This window comes from Pteropus medius, unplaced genomic scaffold (genome assembly GCF_902729225.1).
Source record: "Pteropus medius unplaced genomic scaffold, Ma_sr-lr_union100, whole genome shotgun sequence".
Taxonomy (NCBI): domain Eukaryota; kingdom Metazoa; phylum Chordata; class Mammalia; order Chiroptera; family Pteropodidae; genus Pteropus; species Pteropus medius.
The window spans coordinates 26,144,560-26,160,986 of record NW_024346667.1 but is presented as its reverse complement, the minus strand read 5'-3'; the positions used below and the strand labels follow the sequence as shown (position 1 = coordinate 26,160,986).

General features: G+C 36.4%; 1 protein-coding gene across 7 annotated transcripts in view; it reads left to right on the top strand.

The window, feature by feature from the left end:
- Window positions 1-466: 466 nt before the first annotated feature.
- Window positions 467-16,427, top strand: part of MARCHF1 (membrane associated ring-CH-type finger 1) — a 576,629-nt gene continuing 560,668 nt past the window's right edge. For 3 of the 7 annotated variants that reach the window (XM_039876301.1, XM_039876294.1, XM_039876293.1), the window contains exons 1-2: window positions 468-654; window positions 6,837-6,934. The gene's annotated coding sequence lies outside the window, so the exon portion shown is untranslated. Of the gene's footprint in view, window positions 655-6,836; window positions 6,935-16,427 lie in introns of all 7 variants that reach the window. The other 4 variants (XM_039876297.1, XM_039876290.1, XM_039876303.1 and 1 more) reach the window with 3 other exon arrangements.

The window sequence follows — 16,427 nt, the reverse complement described above, 5'->3', positions numbered from 1 at the left end:
CCAGCCAGACATCCTAAACTTTCTCACTTAGGTTGGGCCTCGGAGTCCCGGGGGTTCTAGTCATTTTCCTGGCTGTAACATAGGTGTCCATCACCGTACTGGGGCGCAAGAGCTGCAGAGAAGCCAAGAAAACTTTCCTCTTACCCTTAGCATCTGCTGTCAGTGTAAACACCGAGTTAAGAATCTTTGCAGCAGCGACTGCACTTTGCGTCCTGGGCTTTATCCCCACCACGCCCACCCTGCCCGCACACACCCTCGGATCTCGCTTTCCGCAGACCCCTTCTCTGTCCTGTCCTTGACTGCAGCTTCTGGGTACGCCTAAAGGCTCTGCTGCCGCCTCCGCCTGCGCTGCGTTCCCCGCGTTAGCGCTGGATTATTCCAGTCTTTGAGCATGGCAGATTTCCACCGGATGACATCATGGGAGCTGAGTGAGTGCCGGCTCCGAGAGGGGGACGGAGAAGGGGAGGGGGAGAAGAGGAGGGGAGAGGATTGGGAAGCAGAGCCAGAGCCCGGCTGCCCGCCACCCAGCTGCACGTCCGCAAGCTGGGGAGGAGCACTCCGCCTGCTATTGACAAAGGATGGGAGGATGCCTGCGCCCCGGGATGCAGGTTATGCGCAGCCTGGCGGCTGCCTGAGCGACTTCGCCCTCCGCCGGTGAGTGATTGCAAAGATCATTCAATTAGCCTCGCTGCGAGCTTGCACCCTCCTTGGCTCGCGGTCCCGGGCGCCTGCGTCCTTGACCCCAAGCAAGGCTTGGCACGGCACTAGACCTCGAGCACAGGCAGCAGGTGCCTTTGCCCGGTGGGTCCGCAGAGGAGCTAAGGCTCCTGGCTGGGGTTCATGGTGGATGCTGGGACCCAACTCCTTATCGGCGGGCTCGCCCTGTCAATGCGGCTCTGATAAGTGGAGGCTGTTCCAGCCGGCTGCCAAGGGTAGTTACCTCCGTTGGCACACCAGTGACCGCCCTGCGCGTAAGTCGTTTTCTGGTGGATCCCAGTGCGCGACGCGCTGTTTACACCAGCTTCATACTAGTCACCGAGCCGCACCCCTCAAAAAGCGCGGAATCGATGAGAGCCACTTTACAGGCTCGCGAGCCACGGGTGTGGGCTTGAGAAAGTCCGGCAGGGATTGCCCAGGGAGGGCGTGCGCCACGGACCACTGAGGGCAGCCTTTGTCTTGGGTTTAGCTCTGATGCGCTTAGACCTTAGTAAGGCTCTTAGCAACTGTCGAGTCGGATCCGGGGCCCCGGCACCCACCTGCCTGGGCAAGGGGTACCATTTTGTTACTGCTGCAGGTGGGACTGAAGAGCTGGGACTTAAGACACCAGAAGTCCTTGTGCCTACGGGTGAGTGTCGCAATTACCCAGATGCAGATAGAGCTTAAGCTCCAGGAAGTGAACTGACCAATCGAGACAGATAGACATCCAAGTTCTGTTCCCAAGTGGTATGAGTGAAAGAACAAACTTAGGGAGACTCATGCTCGCCTTATTCCCCGACCCACCCCCCTGGTTTCTGAGGCATGTCCAGTATATAGTTAGGGAGAGCCACGTCTTCCCTGGCAGTGCCTTTTGTTATTCAGTAGTTCTGCAAGAGGTTTGCTTGCCAAACATTTTTGAGATTGTTATCTGTTCTATTACCGGGCTTTGTGGGCTTAAAGAGAAAAGATTTGGAACTTGCTCAGGTACCTTGGTGTAGAGTTGTGCTGCGTGTAAGTGCTAGAAAGCCAGTACTCACGCCTCCTCGTTACCTATCGGTTCAACGCAGTTTTATCAATGGATTTCTTCTGTTTGGGAAGGATCTTTTTTTCAGAACACAGAGAAGTGGCGATAACTGTTGGAATATTTGATTTAGTTTTCAGTTTATTTCCTGAAGAAACACTTTGTGAAAAGGATGTATGGAAGTCAAAGTTTGCTACTTTGGAGTTTTGTTACTTTTGGGGGAATTTCATCCACTGCAATCTAAAATGTTTAAAATTTTAAGAGCTATTTCATATTCATGAACTTAGTGTATAACAAACGATCCTTGAATACCCAGGTGACTTTTGGTATACAAATTTGATATTCCAGCATCTAACATAATGCTAGGGTATAAGAAAATAACAGTCACAGTTATAACTCAAAAGATCATTTTATTTTTGTTTTTCTCAAAAAGACTCACTAGTTTTCCTTTAGATTGTTTATCTTTCACTAAAGATAGATGATCCTAGTGAAACTTCTTGGAACAGAAGTATCAAAGTAAACTTTCTTGATCAGTGATTGCTCTGATTGCTCTTCTGATAAAATTTGAGGTCTTTTCAGAACAGACGTGATAGGAAATTATTGGAATAAGAAACGTGGCGGAAATAAAAAGGAACTGGGTGAGATAATAGAGGGAGGTTTTACTAGATATAAATAATGAGATTAAGATGAGTATGAGAGAATGTTTTGCTTTTAGAAAAGCTCATTGTAGCTTTTACACTCTTTTCTGTCCTTCCATGAAGTACATAATTAAATGTTTGATTATGTTATGTTATATTGAGAGACCAACATTATGATCAGAGAGAGTTTACCTTTATTCATGATTTCTGGGGTTAGCAGCAACATTTCCTTCTGTGATTCAGCAATAATTTTTATTTTATTGTTTGTTTTCTGACTTCTTATCACAAAGGGCTCCACCTATTTCTTCAAAAGTTTTATTTTTTTTCTAACTTTATTATACTCATCTCTTTATAGTAAAGCTTAAGGAGCTTTACAGGAAGATTCTTAGAGAACCTGTTGCTCATATTGGCTGCTTTTCTTAAATATTGTAATAAAGCCTCTTTTTGTATCTAGCCTAGTGAACATATGGTCTACTGATGTGTTTATGTGAAGGAGATGCACCTAACATGCAAACATACATTTATGTTTTATATATATATATATATATATATATATATATATATATATATATATATATATAAAATCTCAATTAGACAGGTGACAAAGCAGGAGGTTCATGGTTTTTGGCAAATGATGTTTCCTTTAACAATAAGATATTTTACCCCCTGTATGTGGTAAGTAAAAATAGACATTAAAGATAACAAGTTATATTTTACGTATGAAATTTTTAATTTTATTTTAAAAATTTTTATCCAAAGTCAAAAATGGTCTGATACTTTACTACACGATACTAAAATATGTAATAAAAGTCCTCAGAAAGTATAAGCATCTTATAAATCCAAATGATTTGATAGAGTTGATAGGTAGTACAATGTTATTTTAGAAAACATGTCCTTGAACTAGAGAATATTCTCATAATGTTCATTAATGTAGTTCACAAGTGTTTTGATTGGGAAGAGGATAAAGTTGTATTATAAGACAAAACAAAGCTATGGTATATTGTTATATAGAGTATGGTATATAGAGTAGGCAATAGTGATGTTTCAAGGTCATGGAACAGGAGATTATGTCAGAACATTGGAAGATTTCCAAGAAAAGATTGTGTAGGAAGAATAAGTTTGTAATGTTTGTTGTCCTCTTGCTTTCATTGTTCCAATTGTTTGATTTGAACAGATATTATAAGATGTCTGTGATACAGTGAAACTGTCTTCACCTTCCTTGAGGCAAAATTGTATTGTTGAACTCAATCAGAAGTTTATTTTATGGGCTTTTCCATGATGTAATTCAAATTCTAATTTAAGAATGCTTTATGGATCTGAAAACATTGTGATTTTAACTTGTGCAGGCCTTTGATATGGAAATGGATCAGTAAAACCTTTTTGGCTGAAAGGTTTTGGCCTCTTGGCTTCTTCTGAAATTCTGTAAAGACTGAAAGCCAACAGTAATGGGAGTGTTGAAAATATTCAAGAATATGATGATATATTATTCATAGGGTTAAGATAATATTAATGGAGTTTTTAAAAAATAAAATTAAAGAAAATTAAAAAAAATAAAATTAAAGAAAATTTCCATAACCCCAAATTATTTCTTTGTTATATATTGGACACATTTTGTAACTTAATGGACCTGTATAATACTGTTTATTCATTTTCTACTTTTCAGGGTCAGAATGATGACTACAGGGTAGGAATATGTTTTCTAGTTTTGACTTTGTCATCCAATTGAGGATAAGTCTCTGAAACTCTTGAATGTTAGTTTCATTTTACATTAAATACAGATGACAATATCTGTCCTGCTTTTCTCACAGGGAATGGTGCATAGTAAATGAGCTAATATGCAAAAGTGATTTTGAAAACATAGAACTATCTAATGAATATTATCTATTCATTAACTTTTAACATCTAGATATTTTTAGTTAAAATAAATTTATGTAGAGGTGAATCTAGTTTATGATTTGTATTTTAAACACCTGGTATTTTTAATGTGTCATTCTTGATAATTTATTTTTTATAATATATCATAAAAATTGTTAAGCAGCTTGTTGTATATCTTTTTTATTGCAAGTTTGCAGACAAGTTCTCTCATTTTTTATGTGTTCAAAATACTTTTATACAGTCTTCCTATTTAAAGAATATTTAAGCTGAGTATAGAATTATTTGGCAGTTATTTTCTTTCGAAGCTTTGACTTATTATTCTTTTGACTCTGGCTTCCATCAAGCCAGTTAGTCTTATTGTTGCTTTGAAGATAATATGTCTTTGTCTCTCACTGATTTTAAGATTTTTTCATTTATCTTTATTTTTCTTTAGTTTTACTATGATGTTCCTAGGTGTGGTTTTCTTTTTATTTATCCTTCTTAGAGTTTGCAGAGCTTCTTGAATCTGTGGATTGATATATTTCATCACATGAAATTCACTGGTAAATTCTTATTGTATAGCTGTACTCCATTCTGTCTCCTTTCTTTTTCTAAGCTCTCAATTATGTATTTAACGCATGGTTTCACTGTGCCCAGCATGCTTCTTATACTTGTTTCACTATTTTTTACTCTATGCTTTCACTCTATGCTTATTTGAATATTTTCCTTTGATTTTTTCTCTCAGTCAACCAACTTTCTTTACACTATGTTTATGCTGTCAGGCTCATGGATTATTACTCTAATTACTGTATTTTTTCAGTTTTCAAATGTGCATTTCATTCTTTTCTATGGATACCACTTTGCTTTCTCCATCTTTTGCTTTGTTACTTTGAATATACTAATCAGAATTATTTTAAAGTTTTCATCTGCTAATGCCAATAATTAGATTACTGTGAGCTTCTTTTCAGTGTCACTCTTTACTCTTGGTTTTTGTAATTGTGTATAAAAAATCGTAGAGGCTCCAGATGATTTATCCAAGTCAAAAGAGTTGTCACCATTTCTTCTGCTAGGCAGATAAATGGAGAAGTGGCCAATCATAATCCAGTCAGTGACTGAGCTGACTTAGACTTCTTTCCCTCCTGGGCACCTGAGCTGCTAAGCATATCCAGAGCCTTCCACTGGTGCAGTCACAAATACTAAACACAATTTAGGGCAAAACGTCTGAGAATCCTGCTATTCTTTTCAGAACCTTACTTCTTAGTGTCTTAGCCTCCAATCATATGTTCAATTTCAGGCATCAGCAAATGTCATGTGGGTAAAATTAGGCATGTGTCAGCCTGATGCGTCATCATTTCTCATTGGAGTCTTGGTCCCTCCTATCTCTATTTATTTTTTAAATCTTTAGCCCCACAAGACTGCCAAACTTTCTGCTGGATTCTCTGTTCTACGTTAATGGTCCTCTTCTCAGGCAAGCCCATATTCTCCGCCTCTCTCTTGCTGTATGTCTAGATTAGCAAATATCTTCACTCTCCATTCCATGGGGGAAAAAATCACCCTCAGAAATTCAGCTTACCTCTTCGATGCTTCCTCCATGAAGAATCTTGAAGCTTCTAGTTTTGACTTCTTCAGAAGTTCCAGTAGATTTTTTTAAAAGATTTTTAAAAATTATATCTGGCTTTTCTAGTTGTTCTTGGTGGTCGTTATTGGTCTACTGTGAGTTACTTCACCATAACTGTCAGCTGAAGTGGGTCATTATTTTTCACCAGTTACAAAAATAGATGTACAAGGATGCAAGATCATTACTTGGTGATAAAACTGGTGTTAGTAGTCCAGCCTGCAGGCTCCTAGAAATACAACTAACACCTCGTTTGATTTTTTTTTTCCAGTTAACCAACTTTCTCATTTGATTTAAAGAAGTGTTATTAAAAGAGACCAGATTCTACTAAAGAGTTATATTATGTACAATATGCTTTGGAGACAGTTTGTTTATTTCCTTTTTGAGGTAGAACTTAGTAGCAGCCGTGAAAGCCAAAAAATGATTCAAAACTGGTAAATTCAAATTCATGGTAACTAAACATAAGAAATTGGCAAACCTATTCTTTCTTTCCCTTAGGAGTGATACACACAACACACATAACAATAATACACACACACACACACACACACACACACGTACACACGGTAACTCTTTTCTGAACATAAGCACCCCATGATTTAAGAATCATCCTAACTTAAAAATGAATTCCACATAAAGAGAGTGAATAATGTGGGAAGTCTGGAGCCTTCCCCTACTTCGAAACCATCTTCCTTTGTTTTTTGAATTGTTACTCTGAAAAGCAACTGACATTAGCGGATATCTTGTCATATGCATACAATAGACTTAAGAAGTAAATAGTATATCAACTTCTTTTCTTATTCGTATATGGATAAAACTCAGGATATATCCAGAAGAAATGTTACAAATAGAGTTGTTTTAGAAATAATGTATTTAACAATATACTTAAACCTAAGGTAACTATATTTCTGTGGATTAGCCTAGAATTTTTGTTAAATCTGTCTAGTGATGGATGGATACTCAAAGTGAATTAAAGTATGTAATGCCATTTTTACATGGTTATATATTCCAGATGACATATTAGAAATCTCTGACATTTGGGGACACAAGCAAATGGAAGTTGGAGAATGCTTGGAATGGACTCTTTTGCCTGCCTTCCAGTGTTCTAAGGTACATTAGGAAATTCTTTGAAGCTTGGTGGGAGGAAATTCTTTGAAGCTTGTGCTATGGTGTTACTGACTCATTATTTGGAGCTGACATTCTGATGAACAACGTTTTGATTCCCCTAGGATATATCACATGCCTTACATCTTTTCAGCCTCACTTCCGATTCTGTCGATGATTCTTGAAAACATTGTTAGGCAGGCTGTGACTCAGTTGTGATGACTTCTCACCTTGAGCTTGTGCTGAGTATCTTTTACTTTCTGCTCTGTGACTTTATCAGCATGTCTTATGTCTCCCTCTGCCCTGCAAGTGCAGCCTAGATGTGGGGAGGCACTAATATCACTTAGGGAACCCCTCCATCAGTGGGAATTGGTGGGCAGTCCTGAGAGAATTTTTGTAGTTTCTCAGAAGGTCCAGGTCGGATGGAACCTCAGTTGGGCATGATAATAATGACCCAACTCCATACACTTGTATTGGCTTTTATTCTTTCTCTGTCTTACTTTATCTGGTACTTTATTCTAACTCTCTGGGATCACCTTCTACTATTTACATACAGGTTTTAATTTCAGAATCTGCTTTTCAAGGGAACTTGGCCTAAGATATATAATAAATTGGTTTTTCTTCTCTAGAGGGAAATTTTTAAAGAAGTGAAAGAAAAATAATCAGGACTAAAAGCCTAAGCCACATCCATTTATAATGAGAGAAAAATGATAAATCTGAAACTATGTATTTCTCTAAGGTATATATATATATGTGTGTATATATTTTTTTTCAAATTCATTATCTTTCAAGGCAATGAATAAGGCCTTTTAAATAATTCTTTTAGTAACTATGAGGTCATCTATTGACCTAAAGATTAATTTCTTTCCCTCTTTTCTTTTTTACTTTCTTTTTATTTATATTGACTGGCAGTCTACTCTATGCCCTGTTCTCAGTCAGGTAGGTCCTGGTGATATAATGAGTAAAAAAAATGCGACATGATTCCTGCCGCTTTGGAGAGTTTTACTTCCATGACATTTGTTAAATATTGACACAAATAAGTGCCATGTGCGAGAGAGAATGCATTGAAGGACCTAGGTACACACTGCTGAGTTTGACTTAGGGAGGTCTGGGCAAGCCTCCTTGAGGAGGTGACACTTGATCTGACATAGAAAGGATGAAAACAGTTAATAAGGTGGGGAGAGAAGGGAAGAGTTTTCCAACAGGGACAAATGAAGTATGCTTAAGGCCCTATTGATGGCAAAGCTTGGCAGTTTTGAAGGCGTTGGCCTGAAGGAGGAGTGCGATGTGGGTTGAGATGTACCAGATATGAGGGACGAGGGACTGTCCCAAAATGTTTTAAATATTAAAGAATGAAGAGCGTGTGCAATTGTGTATATGATCAAATGTGAGTGTGTTTGTGTGTGTGTGTGTGTCGTGTGTGTGAGAGAGAGAGAGAGAGAGGTGGTGGTGGTAAGGAGGGACCTTACAAATAAATGAGATAATGCATCAGCAAAAAAGAAATAAATGACAGATCTGGGTAGAAAACTGTATGTTATTAGATATTAATATAATAATATTAAAAGTTGTGAACATATTAAAAGTTATAAACATATTTAACAAATATTAAAAGTTATGAACATTTGAAAAATATGAGAATTATAGGAATTGATAATTTTAGGTTAGTGAATTTCTACATAAACAGAGATGAAAGAAAGGAGATTAAAATATTTATTCATTATTGCTCAATTTTATTCATCTTGGCTTACGATGCTACCATCAAAACGGTACGAGGCTTTTAAAGGTCTGTATATCTCAGTAATTTTACATTGTTATAAAGAAAATTACATACTTTTACTAGTTGTCTGTTAATTTTCAGGGTTGTAGAATTGTAAGTAGACTTTTAAAAAAGTATTTCAACTAAAATTCTACTTGAGATTGATTTTAATAGTGTAGCACAGCGTCTATATAGTTGCTACTGAAGCATGGTACATAGCCACATTTAATTACTTAGTCCCAAGTCAGTTCTTGTACTTAGGTTTTGATAAAATTAAATTGTCTATGTACTCTTACAAGTCTGGAATCTGGTTCTGCTAATTTCTCCCGAATTTGAAACTCAAGAAACTAGAGACAAATTATTTTCCATTTAGGGCCATATTTCCTTAAATATTTCTTAGCAATTTTGCTTTAATAGACTCAAAGTTATATTCCAGACACAGTGTGAAACGACCCTTTAAGGTTTAGCATAACATATGCAATAGCTCTTGCCAGCTATCCTTTCTTTTCTAATGAGATAACTTGGTTTATTTTTCTAGGCTACTTTTAAACTTAATGTTCTGTGAAATCTCTTAATTTCTAAATATGTTTTATTTTAAAAGCATTTAATAATTAAATGATAAACAGATATTTATTCATTGATTATCATGAAAGAAAATTTGGGGCCATGAACAGTAACAGAGAATTAATTGGGCCAATTCTTAAGGTATTGAATAAACAAGTATAAGATAAAGAGTGGGATTTTTTGATCTGTTCCTTATGATGTTCAATGTAGAAGATAACCACCCTTAGAAAAACAAACTCAGAGAAAAATCCCCTCCTTTATTTTTTGTAGACCAAAAATTATAACACAGAGCACTATTTCCATTGACTGTCATTATGAGGATGAACCGCAGTTGTCAACTTGTAGACATTATTAAAAATAATGCAAAACGTGTTAAAATTTTCCCATCACACATTACCCAGTAACCCCCAAAACCCAAAAATATATTCTGGGGACATGTGAAAGGGACCTTAAGTATTAGAAGTCTAATTACAACAGTCTGTTTTTCTTTAAAAAATAAAAAGAAGGATTTCAAAATGTTGATAGTGGTCATAGGACTGTCGTTAGTTTTTTTATCCTACTTTTATTTTCCAAGTGCATTTTAATAAGTATGATTTATTTTTACGATAAAAATGTAAATAAATACTTCTTGAGTGAAAAAAATGAATATCTGAAGGAAAACTTTAAAATGGTAATTTTTGTTAAATCTAAATAGTTTCCTTGTGGGTGTTTATTTTTTGACACTTTTCTGCATGTGTATATATTTTTAATGATAAAATTATATATAGAGAAAAATGATGTGGAAGAATCTTCTATTCCATGCTAAGTTAAACTCTATGAAGATACAGCTAGTGCGACAATTTCTTTGCCTCTCAACAGTATAAGAGACAACATGTGTTTGGTTGTTTCTTACTCAGATCCAAGAATTACTATTTGTTTTAAATAAATTGTTTTAAAAGACCTTATAGATTATTCTCACTAATTTGTACTAATAAATAAGTAAGAGAACAATTTAATATTCCCAAGTTTTACCTTTATGTGTTTTCGTGAAGAGCAAAGAGTAATCTACATTTTTTTCTCTCCTCCCTTTCCCCCCCGCTTTTTTTTTACCGGTGGTAACAAGGGTGTAGATTACAGACAGACTTTTCACTCACAAGCCCCTAGACCTACTCACTTAGCAGCTGTGGTGTGAATTGGATCATATCTACTTCACCATGTAGATGCTGGGCAATAGCTATTATAGCTTCTAAGGATGGAATGCTTTTATGTTACTTTTTCTTCAATGAAAGAAAAATTATTACACTTTAATTATTATGCTTTACTGGGGGGAAATATTTGTTATATAAACAACTTTTGAAAATAGATTTTAAACAGAAAGACTTAGTTTCCCTGTTAAAAGAATGGGAAACAGTGGTAGTTGGAAAAAGCTCAGACTCTAAGCCATATTGAGCAGTTTTGAAATCACCACTCACCAATGAGGAGACACTAGTCAAATATCCCTTTGAGACAGTGATTTCTTTGCCTTTAGATGTATACACAGAAGTGAGATTGCTGGATCATGTGGCAGTTCTGTTTTTAAGGAACCTATGTACTGAGGAACCTATGTATTGTTTTACATAATAGCTGTACAAGTTTACATTCCCATCAAGGGTATACAAATGTTTCCTTTCCTCCACATCCTCACCAGCACTTGCTATATCTTGTCTTTCTGATAACAGCCACCCTAATCACATGTGAGGTGATGTTGCATTGTGGTTTTGATTTGCAATTCTCTGATTAATGGTTAGGGATATTGAGCACCTTTTCATGTACCTGTTGGCCATTTGTATATCTTCTTTGGAAAAATGTGTATTCATGTCTTCTGCTCATTTTTAATTGGTCTGTAAAAACTTTTCACATATAAATTTGAAACAGAATGGAGCACATGCATGTTTTATGTAAACTAAATTGTTTTCTTGTGGAATTTACTGTTAATAAGGCTTTTATTTCCTGGAGTAAAGTAAAAGGACTGTTAGGGTCTAGGGCAATGGTGTATGCAACAAGAGTCTATATAACCAAATCAGTCATTTTTTAGGTGTTGTGAGAAACGATTCTAACAATTATGTTTTATAGGAAAACATATTTCCAGAAAAACAACTGGAACAAAAATGAGACCGTCTGGTAGGATCATAACTAATTATACATATACATATATATACATACATATGTATATATATATAAAGTTGGAAGGTGATGCTATTAGTAGATGAGTTTCTAGCCACAGCAAAAGTTTGTCTCTATTGCTCCCTAAACTGTGTTAAATATTGTTATATAAACTTCCTGTCATTTTATACCTTTGATATTTTCTTCCCGTCTCCACTTACTAGCCTTTGATAAATCACAAATCACTATTTAAATTTTAACTAGTTATTACTTTGTGTTATATAAGAAAATTCTCCACCTTCTCTGGGAAGTAAAATGTGACTGGTTTCCAATACAGTTAGTGTCTGGGTGTTAGTAAACTTTGGTAAAAGTTTATTGATGGAGGTGGAGTTTCCTATAGCTCCCATATAGCCTTAACCTCCATCCACATAAATCGCAGACTCCCTAAGCTCATGTCCCTCAGATATTAGCAATTAACAAAAACACTTGTTCATTTAGATTCTTTTGGTGTGGAATACACCACTGTTTTCTTCCAATAGTTCAGATAACAGAGAGTTGACCATTTTAAATCAAAATAGAATTCTTGGCATGTGTTTGCAGAATTATGTTTTAAAGTATGTGTATCTCTGTCTTAGAGATAATCATGCACATAACTGTCCATAGGTTTTAGATATTATTCAGTATTTTTTGGAAAATATTTTCTATTTAAGCCATTTTCTTTATTTGTTCACCTACTATATCTTTTACTTCTATATCCCAGGAATACTTAAATTTAAACCACATATTTGATGATAAAGCCCTTTGGCATTTATTGGGGGTGGAGGCAGGGACATGAGCCTGTCTTAGAATTCTACAAATGTGTAGTGTACCCATGAGTTTTCACACTTTAGATTTATGGTAATGCTCTTGCGCCAACTTGGCAGGATACACAATTAAACTTGTTAGTGTTCATTTTGTAAATGAAATTAAACTACATAGTTTATGGTCATTATAGTATAATGTTTCGTATGTAATTTCAAAATTCATTCCAAAAGTTTGTATATGTTAAAGGCAAAGTTCTGCCTTAGTAAGTTACCTTTTAAAAATATACATGTTAAAAAGAGAAACCTCAGAAAGGCATGACAAGTGTTAATGTTTAATTATGCTACAGTAAATCCTCATGGTGAAGGATTCTTTTGAGGATATACAGCTCCTCCTACCAAAAATAGCTTCCTTGGCTATAGTAAAACACAGGCAAAGCTCCTAGTTGCACAAATGTATACAAAAATGAGAGATCACAGAGGCATGTTGAAGGGAGGGAGAGAGGAGGAGGGAGGGGAGGCAGGAGAGGGAAAGATTGGGGGGAGGAGGGAGGGGGAGAGGGAGAGAGAGAGAGAGAGAGAGAGAGAGAGAGAGAGAGAGAGAGACATACTCCGTTCCCAGATAAGTGGAAATTGTAATAGATACTGCAGATATTTTATAGTGTCCATAATGTAGACATAACTTCTCTTATAGATTTATATTGTACCAATCCATATATTAGCAAATTAGAAAGTATGACAACAGCTGGAGTTAAAGGAGGATGGTAGTTGATGAAGGATCTAATTTAATTTGAACTTTGAATAACAGTAGACAATAAGAATAATTCTTGTAATTAATATCAAAGCTTTGATATAAGGAAGTACCCATTTTGAAAGGCAAATGTGGAGCATAGAACATTGTGGGAAAGAGAAGAGAGTTGGCTAGTAAAACATCAGAAGAGGAAGAAAATACAGTGAGGACTAAGATGGTTATGTTTCAGCCATTTTTGGCCAAGTGTTTCATGGCGACTTTATGTGGAGAGATGATCATTAAGACCAGAACCAGTGTATATCATTAGATGAATTTTATAGATATTTGCTTAAGTTAACTCATTTATCAATAAACCATATGCATATGGTTTACTACCAGTTGTGACTTCAGGAATTCTCCACTAAGTATTTCTGTTTCTATAGAATTAAGAATTAATCCTTTCAGCTGTCATTGTAAACAAGCATATGAAAATGATCATTGCAATTGAAATTTGGGTCCTGTAGTGGGAAGAACAGTGCAGAAGTCCGTTTACCACAACGTACTCCAAGCACATTCATGGGCTACCTGAATCAGAATCTTTCGGAAGAGCTAATAAAATGCAGAACCCCATCTCAGACCAACTGTTTGGGTGGATCTGAGAAATCTACATTTAACCAACTCTCTGGGTGATAACTGTACACAAAGAGACACAACTTTATAGAACGCCGTCAGAATAAAGCCTGTTCCTGTTGGAGTATGGACACATACTACGGTGGTACAATAGGCATTTTATTTTGTCTCATTTTTCTTTCAAACATTTCTCCCTCAAACCATTTTAAAGTACAGAAATAATAGAGACATAAATATCTACAAATACCAGGAATGTTTGTTATGGATTCTTTGGAGACTAAGACAACCCCGCCCCCTCTTCACTCAGCAGGGGACCAGATGCCTGAGAAGCCATTTTGCCCTAGGAAGCATCACAAGTAGCCACCTGCCGTGTTAAACATATTGCAAAACCTGGGGAAAAACAGATTTTTTTTTTTCCAGTGGATAAAGCTGGAAGCTTTTATCTTGCAGATAACATTAGTGGGAGAAAAGCCAGTGGCTCTGCTGGGTCACGAAGTCTTCATTATGTTGCTTTTGTTGATGATTACACACAAGAACAAGCAAGTGTTGCTGCAGTAGATGCCTCATACCTGGCTGGAATGCAGATTGCATGGGATAGTCCTGAAATATGCCACTTTTAAAAATCTCTGTAAGTGGTTCTCAGATTTTGGTGTGAATCATACTACTTTTAGAACCGCTGAAAGCCTAAATTCTAGGCCCCACTCCCAGAGATTTTGACAGTTTAAATAAGAACAACAGTCTGTCATTTCCTCAGTGACCTGTGTCTCGCAGAGAGTTGGACTTATAGGTGGTAGCTAAAATGAAAGCATATGTTATAGCACTATCAGTACTTAGAATATTTTTAAAAATACAGACTTTGTTACAGCAAAGAGCTGTAATTTTAAAAAAGCTTTGGAGGGTGCCTCATTTATTTCATACCATAGAAAGTACGTTGAAATTGCAGCATGAAAATAATTTGAATATTCTGTCATGTATACAATTGGTTAAACTGTATATATTCATCTTATTCTAATCGAATATGAACTATGGACATTTTGATTTACTTACCAGGAGTAAGTAAACCAGGAGTAAGAACTTCAAATGAGCTTAATTGGGCATCATACACTTTAGAAGATGTTTCTTCTCAACAGAAGAAGCAGCTGAGGGTTTTGTCTTGGCAGGTAGCAGAAGTAGTAGCTTAACTGAAGGGTCTCACTTCAGACAGACCTGCTGAAGTTTGCTTAAAGCTTTTAAATGTATCAGACAACAGTACTGAAACAGTGGCCAGTGAAAGAGTGAATTCCTTCCAAAACATCACTTCATGAATAGAGCACTATCTTAGAACCACCACACACGCAATGACACACATCACTGGAGTTAATAGAGTGCTTAAAGGCACGATGCGAATGTCCACATTTTCTGAACATTCTGTAACAGCTGGGTGCAAAGCAACAGAATTGCTTTCCTATTAAATACACCTATTGCAGCAGCAGTGTTTACTCTGAATTCCCAGAAGAAAACAAAAAGCTTCGTTTTGGTAATTTAAGATTGTTTCTGGAGTAATTAGAAAAACTTTCTTAAATGGATTGAGATAGAATGTATTACCATATCTCCCTTCAAATATTTTAAAGAAAGTGCCATTGCTGTCAGAGTACATGGAGAAAAACTAAATGACCTTTGGAGCTTTCTTTTACATTTCTATGTTTTTATATTTTTAAATTTATATTTAATATTGAATATCCAATATTATCGATAGTTAGAAAAAGCCTATTCTTTAGTATTCAATAGTATTTTGTTTCATATACTGTGCTGAACTTGGTTTAATAGTCAGAAAATAGATTTCATTTTCTTGGGATGACATTAATAATATTAATTTAATTACTACTTTTTTACAACCCGATGATCTTATGCACTGACTTCCTTCCTTGATGATATCTGCTTAAATGATAAACTACTTAACCAAGTCTACCAATTCCCATTTATCAAGAAGAATATCAGCTTATATTTCCTTTTCACTCTTTTTATGTTCCCAAAGAAAAAAATCATGTTGAATATCACTTACGTTTGTAAAATTAATTTCAGATATCCTGTTTAGTAAGTCTTATTTTGAAATTTTTGCCCTTCTGTGTCTTATCTCAGTTTTTTTCTTAAATCCAGCCAAGGTTTTTTTAATCTTCTAATTTTTTTTCTGGTGCAAAGGAAAAAACCTTGCGGATTCCTGTCCAGATTTGCTCGGCCAGTAACTTTCTCATTAGCATTTATGCCCCTCAGTCACAGTAGCTATCTCAGATTGTCCACTTATGACCTCTGTCTACAGTCACGCACCCCTTGATGATGGGGATACGTCGGTGAGGTGATTTCGTCACGCAAACATCAAAGAGTACACTTACACAAACCTAGATGGTGTGTCCCACTACTGTAATTGTATGTGCTATACTTTTATACCGCTGGCAGTGCAGTAAGTTTGTTGACACCAGCATCACCATAGATACATGAGTGATGCATTGAACTATGACGTTATGACAGCTACAACATCACTTGGCGATAGGAATATTTCAGCTCCATTATAATCTTATGAGCCCACCATTGTGGACTGTTGTTGATCGAACGTTTGTTATGTGGTGATGACTGTATTTCTGGTCATTCTAAGGATTCCTGGAGCTCCTGGCACTCATGCATCTAAGTCTTCACTACTTCACTAGAGCAGATGTTCCCTAGGTGTTCACAGGTAAGACTCCACAAGGTCTGTTCTGACTCACACCTTGGGCTCTAGTTGTATACTGTGGACTGCTGAGCTCAAAGTTGTGGGCAACTTCATACCCTCCTGGGAAGTGATTCATATTCTGTTTCTTAGGAAAAATAGCTGCACTATATAATTTCTGCAAGCTTTCCCTCTCTTTCCTGAGTCTCACTTTACCA